The sequence below is a fragment of the Cupressus sempervirens genome, chromosome 1 (assembly GCF_028749045.1).
Source record: "Cupressus sempervirens isolate cs-2001-9-10 chromosome 1, ASM2874904v1, whole genome shotgun sequence".
Taxonomy (NCBI): Eukaryota; Viridiplantae; Streptophyta; class Pinopsida; order Cupressales; family Cupressaceae; genus Cupressus; species Cupressus sempervirens.
Genome location: NC_143118.1, coordinates 69,141,452 through 69,151,810, shown reverse-complemented (window position 1 = coordinate 69,151,810; position 10,359 = coordinate 69,141,452).

Sequence of the window (10,359 nt, the reverse complement as noted above, 5' to 3'; positions counted from 1 at the left end):
GTTTGATTTCTAGATTGTTGATTGCTTTGATTGTCATGATTTGAATTGTTGTTGTTTCGATTGCAGTAGTTGTTGTTGTTCCCTCCTTGAAGGTTTTTGACATCAGTAACACCATCATGTGTAACACCCTTATTCTTGGACCATAATTTGGGTTTGCTATTGTTGTTTGACTCATTGTTTGAGGATGATGAGTTATAATGTTTGATGGTACCTTTTTCCAAAAGTCCATTTTCAATATTCTTGCCCTTTTTTACTAAAGTGGAAAAGTCTTCAGGGCTAGCCATTTTCATGTGGAAGGACATTTCGGGTATCAAGTTCTCGATAAATATATCCACAAGATGGGAATTCTCAATTTTATATGGCATACGATTAGCAAGATGTCTCCACCTTTGTAGGAAGTTGGCAAAAGTTTCTCCATTTCGCTGTTTTGTGTTGCACAAGTCACTCAATGAGGCATGATGTTCAATGTTGTAAGAGTATTGTGCTATAAACTTGCTTGTCAAATAATTGAAAGAAGTAAAGGATCCCTTAGGTAAATTCATTAACCACTCAAGTGCGGGGCCTCTAAGACTTCCTGCAAAGAGTCTCTTAAGATAGTCATCAGTGTAGGCAACCTCTTGGCACAAAATGGAAAATTCCTTGAGATGGGTGATGGGGCATGTCTCTCCTGTATACTTGTCAAATTTAGGTATTTCAAAACCGGTTGAAAATGGCACCATATTAATGGATTTATTAGATGGAAAAGGACAAATTTCCTCAAAAGAGACATCCTTCACCCCTTTGTTGTTCATGTTAAGGACCAAATTTTGCAATTCTTGGAATTGTTGAGCCAAATCTTGATTAGGTTGCACTTGTGATTGTCGGGTGTTCAAAAATCCACCTCCTAAATTATGGTGAGTCCCAAATGCAGTAGGAGGTGGTGGAGACACTCCACTTTGGCCAATGTATTGATATGCGGTTGTTGGAATTGGCACGGATGTCTTTACCATAGTGGTTGGCACTTGTAAATAAGAAGAATGCATTGGTTGTGTTGGAATTGCCATTGGTTGAGTAGGCACTTGTCCAATGCCTAAGCATCCCACAGTTGAAGTTGTCAAGATAGATTGTGGAATACTAGCATGTGTGGTAACATTGGGCATGGCACTAATGATCTATTGAATATGTTCTGCGCTCAATTGAAATGTAGGTTGTGTTGAAGTACTAGATGTAGGCATAGCACTAGTTATCACCATGGTTTCTTTCCCTTTCCTAGGAGTCGGGGCTGCATTTGAAGTGGGCAACACGGTTGCACCACCTTTTGTAATTTGTCTAAACAAAGTGTTCTCATCAAAGCTTGGGGGAACATTAACACCATCCTTGACCAAGTTTAGAAATATCTTAGTTTTGTTTTCCCTAATGGATTTTTCCATCATTTCCACATTGTAAGGGTCTGCAAGGAATGTCCTGACATCACTAGGTACATCATTAGGGTCAATAGGATCTTCATCTTGGTATATTTCTTCATCGTTATCTGCCAAAGTTGTGTTATGGAAGGGATCTTTTGATTCTCGTGTGGATGTTGAGTTAGGTATACCAAGGTTCGAACTAGAGGGAATTGTATTCCCTAATGAAGTTGTGAGTGGAGGAAAAGGATTCTCCATCTCTGATTGCCTCAATGATTCCCACAAACATGACATGGGATTAAATGTGAACCTTCCTGATCATGTGTGTACCATACAAGAGTGATCAAGCCAATGGGTGGAAGATTATGGAAGAAAAAGAAAACGAGGATAAGAGCTATTAACCTTATGTGATTAAAGGGTCAACTACCCAAGTTTGAACAAAATACCTTAGTTTAGCAAACAAAGATTGATTAGAGGATAGTAGTATCTTTCTCCTACCAAAGATAGCCAAGTGATCTTGTAGGCAAGATAGGACACCAAATTGATTGCTTACTATTTGGAGATAGACTTGTGATCCCAAATAAGTAAGTGTGATTAGGATAAATGTTTGCTTATAGATGAAAGGTCTAGTGTTGTATTGTCAAAAGATGTTTTAAGGTTTAAGCTCTCTAGAAGAAAATTTGAAGGTGGAAGACTAGGAGTTTGGAAAGATGGAGGTAAATATGGTTGTGGTCACTAATGCAGCTATCTCAATCCTTGTTTACTGGAAATAAAAACTTTGGGTTCACTCCTGGGAAAACAGACCAATTTCGAAGTTTTCCATTGTATTAAATTCTATCATAACAGTCTTGTGTAGCTTCTTCTTTTTGAATGTCTTTGATAGCACATCGGAATTGTTTGTCATCATATGTTAGGTTCTTCCTTTTCTTGTAGACAGGTGGTTTGGACAATTTCACTTTCTTATGTTTGACTTGGTTGACTTTATCGGTCATGGCAGGAATAAAATAAAACCCAAATTCAGAGTGACTAGACTCAACCAAAATGCAAACTACCAAAAGTAACCATGAGTCAAGAAGACCTCACTTAACCTATCTCACTCAATAAAAGGTTACCTCACAATTTTACTCGTTTTAGAACTTGTTTGATGTTTTGGCTTTGGTTTTTGAATGTTTGAACAAGCACACTGAACACACCAACAACCCTAATAAGGCTATCTCTAGGATGAAGAAGGCTTATCTAGAGGGAGTCCTAAATATACACAAGGTATGTGAGGCCCAAATGTGTAGATAAAAGAAAATACTGCCACACAGCTAGGGGGAGACGGTAACCCAAATCTCCTCCTTCACTTCCCAAAGGTATAAAGTTCTTTGGGGCTTAGCCAAGAGTGACAATATTCTTCTTCCAAGAGAGATGTTTTTCGATTCACTTTCCAATTTTTATACTCCACCAGAACACTGGAGTTGAGGTCATCCCAAGGGGTGATGAAATCCCCAAGCAGGCCTCCTAAAAAAAGAAAAACAAGACCACTTATTTCTTATGCACCCAAGATCACCCAAAGGCGCGAGGGGAGAGAATACATAAGTGGCCTCGGGGTTTAAAAAAAACTTGTTCTTTCCCAATGAATCTTTAAGTTTTCTATCTACTTGAAAGCACTCATGATTAAAACATGCAAGGTTCTTTCCAACTTGAAATAGTAGCAATGTAAATGAAAACGTGGGTTCATCAACAAGAAAGTAAAGCGAGTGCATGAAAGTAAAATGCTGAAAAGAAAAATGCAAGAAATAAAGTCAATTTACCTTAGGACATTCAAGAGTGTATGAATTCATTTTAAGCACCAAACCCAAATGTGATCTAGCCTAGGCATACATGTCCATTTTAAGCACCAATTTCAAATATTGTCTAGCTTAGGCATACATGTCCATTATCTTTTAAAGCATTCAAGATAGTGTGAATTCTTTTTAAACACCAAATCCAAAGGTGTCTTCTACCCTAAACATTAATGTCCCTTTTAAGCACCAAAGTCCAAATGTTGGCTAATCTAAATATTCATGTCCATTTTAAGCACCAAATTCCAAATGTGGGCTAATCTAAACATTCATGTCCATTTTAAGCACCAAAGTCCAAATGTGGGCTAATCTAAACATTCATGCATTCAAATGAAAGTGTTTAATCCATACAAGTCAATTAGGCCTTAAGTTTTTAAGTGATAAAAATCACTACAAATCTCCTTTAGTGATTAAAATCACTATTGATTTTGTTTTTTATGTTTTTAAGGTTACTTCTCTGCATGAAAACCATTAGTTAAAACCTGCAAGTCAATCAGTTAGTGGAAATTATTGTTAAAAATTGAACAATTCTGGTAAAATGTGGAGACGCCAAAATACAGATGCAGAAGCCAAAATGCACAGACGACAAAACATGCAGATGCCAAACTATGCAAACGATAATTTGAAAAGCGGATACGCCAAAACTCGGAGACGCCAAACTTCACAGACGGCAAACTAGTATTGCAGACAACAGAACAAACCTCAGAGACGACAAAACTAACCTCAGAGATGATAAAAGAGACCTCGGAGACGATAGAACTAATCCCAGAGATGACAAAACTCACCTCGGAGATGACAAAACTAACCTCGAAGATGACAGAACTAAAATGTAGACGACAAAACTAGAAATGCAGACGACAGAACTAGAAACGCAGACAAACTAGAAACTAGGGATGTTTGCAAAATTTTGAAATGAAACCAAAGATGTGGGTCCCACCGGACGTGCCAAAATGTGTGCTAGAAAATGTGACCTGCAAGAAGCATGGGTTAACAAACAAACATTAGCTGAAAATCTTGAAATTGTATCAAAGACTCATCAAAATGAAAAGAACGAATATCAACTAATGCTTGCTTGGGTTTTGCAACCCTAAGAAACCAACAAATCCAACCTTCCAGCCACCTCTACAGCTCAACAAAGGCACCCATAAGAGGCTTTTTTGGTGTGTTAAGATGGGGGGGGGGGGGTGTGTTTGATGTGCTCTCCCAACACAACAATAAATGAATCTCTTGAGTGAGTGCAAGTGTGCATGCAAGTAAGGTATAAATCTAGACTAAATGAGATGAATAACATCTCAAGAAATGGCTATGGAGAGAGCCATTCTTAAAGGCACTCAAGGATGAAGATGATATGTAATGAAAGAATTAAGTAAATATGCAAACTATGATAAAAATGCAAACTAAAATGAAGCTACAAATGCATGTAGAAACTAAATTAACAATTCATGATGTAAACTAAATCAGCTACCAAATTGTTAGTATAAACCTACAAAATCACTATGAGAACTCTATCAATGCAAGCTCAAACTACCATGAAAACTCAAACTATGGATGCAAGCTCAAATCTCAAACCAACATTATAACAATGCAATAATGAGAGATGCAAATGCTTGAGACAAGCCCTCTATTTATAGGCTTGAGGGAGGGCTTGGTGAGGTGGCATCCAAGTAAGTGCCACATAAGGTGACATGCAAGCCATGCAAATGGTCAAGAATTCAAAGTTTGCTCACACGTGTGAGCAAACTTGAGAAGAAGAGTGGGAGACAAGAGTGTGTAGGCACGCCATCTCACACATGTGTGAGCACACTCTTAGGCTAATGAGGGAGATTAGGGAGATGATTAAGAATGATTAAGTGGGATTAGGCTTAAGAAGATGAAAATGATGGATGTAGACTAGGCTCTAGGTTAGGTTTAAGACTAAATTAAATGAAATTTAATTTAATCATGGGTTTAGAGGAATTAAATGGGATGTGAGGATTTAAATAAATAAAATTTATTTAAAAAGGGGGGAAAGATGGAGGATCATGTGTTAAATTAATTTAACACATTAAGGCTAGAAGTATTTAAATAAAATTTAAATACTTAGGAGAATGAACTCATTTAATTAATTAGCTTAATTAAATAAGTAGAAGAATGTGAACAATATAATTAATTAATTAATAATTAATTACAATGTCATGAAAAATATTAAAATTAATTAATATAGTGTTTAAGGATGATTTTAAGTGTCTATAGGCCCTTGTTGCTGTTGGCTTAGCTGGAGCTGGTTTGGTTTGAGCTTGTTTGGTGACCTTCTTAGGCTTAGGCTAAGCTGTAGGCTATGTTTTTTCCTTTCTCTTCTTTTGCTCGATGTGCGTAGGTGCTTCCTCGGCTTCTTCTCCCTCGACACCTTCCTCTTTGTCTTCTCCTTGGCCTTGTGTTGGCTCAACTGGCCCTTTTCCTTACTCTTCTTCTTCCTCACAGTCTCCTTCTACTTCTTCTACTTCTTCTTCTCCTGCTTCTCCTTCAATATTTGCTCCAAATTTCTTCTTTATTTTCCTTACCATTTTATCTTTCTTCTTGATGACTGAAGAAGTTTTCAACTTAGTCTCAACTTTGGACTTGACAATGTCATATGTCCCAAAGTGAGGAGCCTTCTTATCAATTTCTTCTGCTAGCAATGTTGTGATTGTTGCTAAGGCTTCATCAACATCCAGTTCATATCCTAATGGCCTTAGCCATCTTACCCTCAGTATTTCTGCTTGAATGTAGGTGAAATCAATATCAACCAAGAAATATATATCATTGACATGTTTCTCAACTAATGAGATTGGTATTCTCATTCTTTGCTTCATAGACTTCTTAAAGTCTTCAAAATAGCTAGTCATCTAGGCTTCAAAATTATCTTCCATCTGATCAATGAACTCATTGATTTGGGTGACTGCAGATTTGTTAGAATTCCAGTTCACCTTCCCAATTAAAGGGAATTCTTTCATCACATAAAAGAATATGCACATAAGAACTGAGCCAAATTTGCATTGAGCACCTTTTGATCTCCTTATAGCTCCTAGGTTCTGATTGATTTTCTGCAACATGAGTTCTGCTAGATCATAGGTGTGATCTTTCTTCACCAGCTTATATGCCACATTAATAGCTATGTAGGGTACATTGTCCAGTCTACTAGATTGATAAAATTTATGTGAAATTATCCTCACAACAAGGTCAAGTAGGGGTTTAGTCACAGTGTCAACAGTCATTCTCCTATTGTTCCATTTTGCACTTATGTTCTTCTTAATTACCTCCTTTTTGTTGCTTCTCAAAGTCTTTGGCCAATCTAGGGTTGGGAGACCAGTAACCCTATGCACAATCCTCTTTGTAATCTTGATAGGTCCTGTCTCTAGCCAAAGTTATCCATCGTGAATTCCGCTCAGAACAATGCAAATCCATTCTATTTTGAACACCGTAGGAAAAACTAGGGTTTTGGTCAGACACTTCTTCTCAACAATTTGAAACTCATCCTTCAATATTCCATTGTCACACAACTTATCATAGGCATTGAAGATTTCTAAATCACCTATGGCACCAATTTTGCAATTGTAACACTTTCTTATATCTTGGACCATGACAACCTTGGGTGGAATGACAGAGAAGGCACTAGCGGGGTCATTTTTATAGGCAACTTTGGGGATTGGCTTGAATTTGGGCTATTTGACTTCATTGCTAACTAGTTGAATCTCATGATCTTCCTTAGCCTTAGGGTTGCTAGAGCTAGAGGCCATTTTACCAAACTAGGGCTTTAAAATGTATTAAAAACTATAACTTTGTGTAGCTCGACACTTGATAAATACCTTTGAATCGATGAGTTCATGCTGAATCTCTGTTGAAATTGATGTAAATAATGTAAGGTAGCTGCTTGATCATCTCTTCACTCTTCTCATCTTTGCTCTGCGTTTAAATGACGTAAAAATGAATAGAATTCAACCTTATACCTGTTAAAGACCTAGCATTAAATGCTTCATGGTTATAGTTGTAAAACTTGGCACTTGAAGGATTCAATATGACTCAGCTTCCATTGTAGTTCATTTACTCAGCTTCCAATAGACTTCTATTTCACTCGACTTCAACTATCAGCTCGGCAGCTATTGGAAACTCGACATCCATTGGAGCTTCACTCAACATCTAAGGCTAACTCAGTAGCTTCTTCAAAATTTTGCTTGACATCTTTTCTTATGCTAATTTCTTCCTTGCAGTACTCCTTTGTTCTTTGGAACTAATGTATGTTTCAACTTTGTATATCAGTCCCATACATCTATTTTTTACTTAGTTGGATGAAGTGTGATCACTTGACCTCTTAGGTGAAGTGATCTCTCCATTTGATGTGCTGCACTCACATTTCTTCTTCCAAGTCTTGTTTATTTGTCCTCTTATTTGTTCAACATTAATTTTCTCTTTTCCTTTGTTGACTTCTGTCTTGGGTGCTCTTGACTTTGTTGGGCAATTCTTGTTGATATGACCAATCTTCAAGCAACTGAAACATGTAGTTTGGCTTAACCATCTGCTGTAGCTTCCTTTAAAATGTGTTCATATGCAATTCTCAGGGATGTGTCCATACTCTTGACAATAATGATAGCTATACCTGGTGTTGTAATCCTAGTTGTAGTGGTGTACATAGTTGTTTCTCCTTGCAGGTTGATTAGGTGTCCACATAGGCTTTGATCTGCACTCAAAAGCTCTATGTCCATACTTTTGGTAGTTGTAGCAGTGACCTTCGAATCTTGGTGTCCTCATAATCTTTGTTCTGCATTCATGTGCTTGATGTCCCTACTTTTTGCACTTATGACAAAAGCTTGCATTGGTGGGCTTATTATGCTGATGACTATTCTTGCTCCTACACACATAAGAGGTATGCCCCTTTTTACCACAGAAATGACAAGTAGGTTTAGTATTCTTACCTTTGTTTCTCCTTCTGCAGTCTTGGACGATTCTCCTTGTTTAGTGCTGGTGTAGCCAAGTCCTGAAGTGTCATTACTAGCCCTTGGTGATTTCAGTAATTGTTCAAAGTGTATATGAGAAAATATAATAGCAAGTAATACTAATCTATTAAAAAACAAAAGCATTAACTAGCATAAAAACAATAACATATGAGATAGACAAAGTGAAACTCTCAAATGAGAATATGAGCCATGGAATGGCTCTCCCAATGAGGATGGTCACTTGATTTACGGATGAGTCTATTATGTAGATTTGAGATATATGCTCAAGTTTCAAAATAGCTTCAATGGATTTGAGATTTTTGGTGTGGATATGGCTTTTGATATGGATTTGGCTTCTCAAACTAGCATTATAAATTTAGCTCAAGGATTGTGATGAAATGGCTTGGGAGGGGATCTAATTTATAGGCCAAGAGCTTGAGGGATGGAGGGTTAAGATGCAAGGAGAGATAAAAGCTTATGGAGGGCTCAGATTGCATGAGAGGAGAGCACATGGATTGTGCTTCTTTAAAACCAATCAAAGAGTGACACATGTCACAGGGTGAGTGGATGGAGGAAAGGGCAAGGATGAGTCAACAAAAGAGGCTCAAGGCCTTAAATGGCCCTCATAATGGCTTGTAAGAGCTTTTAAGGGCATGTAAGAGCATTGAAGGCTTTGTGGTTGGGATAAAGTTTTATGGTTGGGATATTTTGAGGGAGGAGACTTTGATTTGGCTTAGGAAAGTCTTAAGCTCACTTAGGGAATGTGACAAGGTTAGGGGGGGATTAGGCTTGGTTTAGGATTAGATTAAGGATGTTAGAGATGTGCAAGTGGATGGCATTCATGAGGGTGGGTAAGTTAGTGGCTGAGCTAGGTTAGTATGGGTGGATGGGGTGGATTAGGCTAAATGGAGGATTAGGGATAAGTTAGGGGCTATTAGATTTGAGGGCTTTATTTATCAAATAGATTTATTTAATAAATGAGAGCTTTTTGGAATTAGATAGGAGAATAGGATTAATTGAAAAATAATAGGTTATTTGATTTATCAATTAGGACTATAGATAATTAATTAAATTACTCAACTAGGGGAAGGCAAAAGGATTAATTAAATATGAATTTAATTAATGATGCCTTTAGATATAGTTAAATAAGATTACCGAAGCGGTGTAATCGAATTTAGGTGTCTACATTTTGCCCCTCTTTGACATGGTGTTGAGACAACACTATTTCAACGAAGTTCGAACAGAGACGACACGAGGAAGGTGTTTTAGCAACAAGGTTGCCCCAGTCTCAGATAAGAAGAGGAGAGACTAGACTTAGAGATGCCCCCTCAAGAAGACGACAGAGAGAGAAAATGAGGCTCGACAGCTTATTGAAAAATACAAGAATCCAGGATGAGCAAAGACATAGATTGGCCAAGAGAAGGGGCTGAATTAGCTCAAACTCTCACTAAGGGAGAATGATAAAGGAGAATGAGATTCACAAAAGGAAGCAAGCTTAATACTTTAGCAAAGATGGAGGATGAAGGAGTGGAGCGCTAGAAAAAGGAAACTAGTATAAGGAGATGGATGAGGGGATTATAAAGTTGATGCAAAAGGATTTCAAAGAGTCAGATTGGCGGAAGATGGGTTTCAAAGATCCCTAGGACTAGGATTGTGGATCTTGAAAGATGATTGGTGGATCCCTAAGACTAGGATTGTGGATCCCTAAAGCTAAAAGTGAAGATTGATTCAAAAAGATACTGATGCATAAGCTAGGGTAGGAGAGACAGATGATGGATATGGATGGGGGATAATAGAGATGAAGGGAATCCATTAAAGCTTTTTGAGTAGGGGGATACTTCAAAGAGAAGTACCACCATGTAGTTGAGCACTAGATTTAATATAGGACTATTGGTTAATTGCCAAGGTTACCAAGAACATCAAGGCCTTTTCACCAACTGTCTAGAGGGCTAACAGACTGACTCAAAACAAACACACAAGGATTGCCCTAGCAACACACATGAATCCCAGAGGAAGCAGCATGGAACTGACACTGGGTAGCGCATAAGCAAAAAAGAAAAACAAACAAAAGACCTGATCAAGACCTTACACTCAGATTGCCCCATTTGTAGTATACCATGATATGGAAGATCGTGGCAACCTTGAGGAGGGAACAAGAAGATTGCTTGGAAAAGATTCTTCAAGACCCAAAAGGGAAGATTC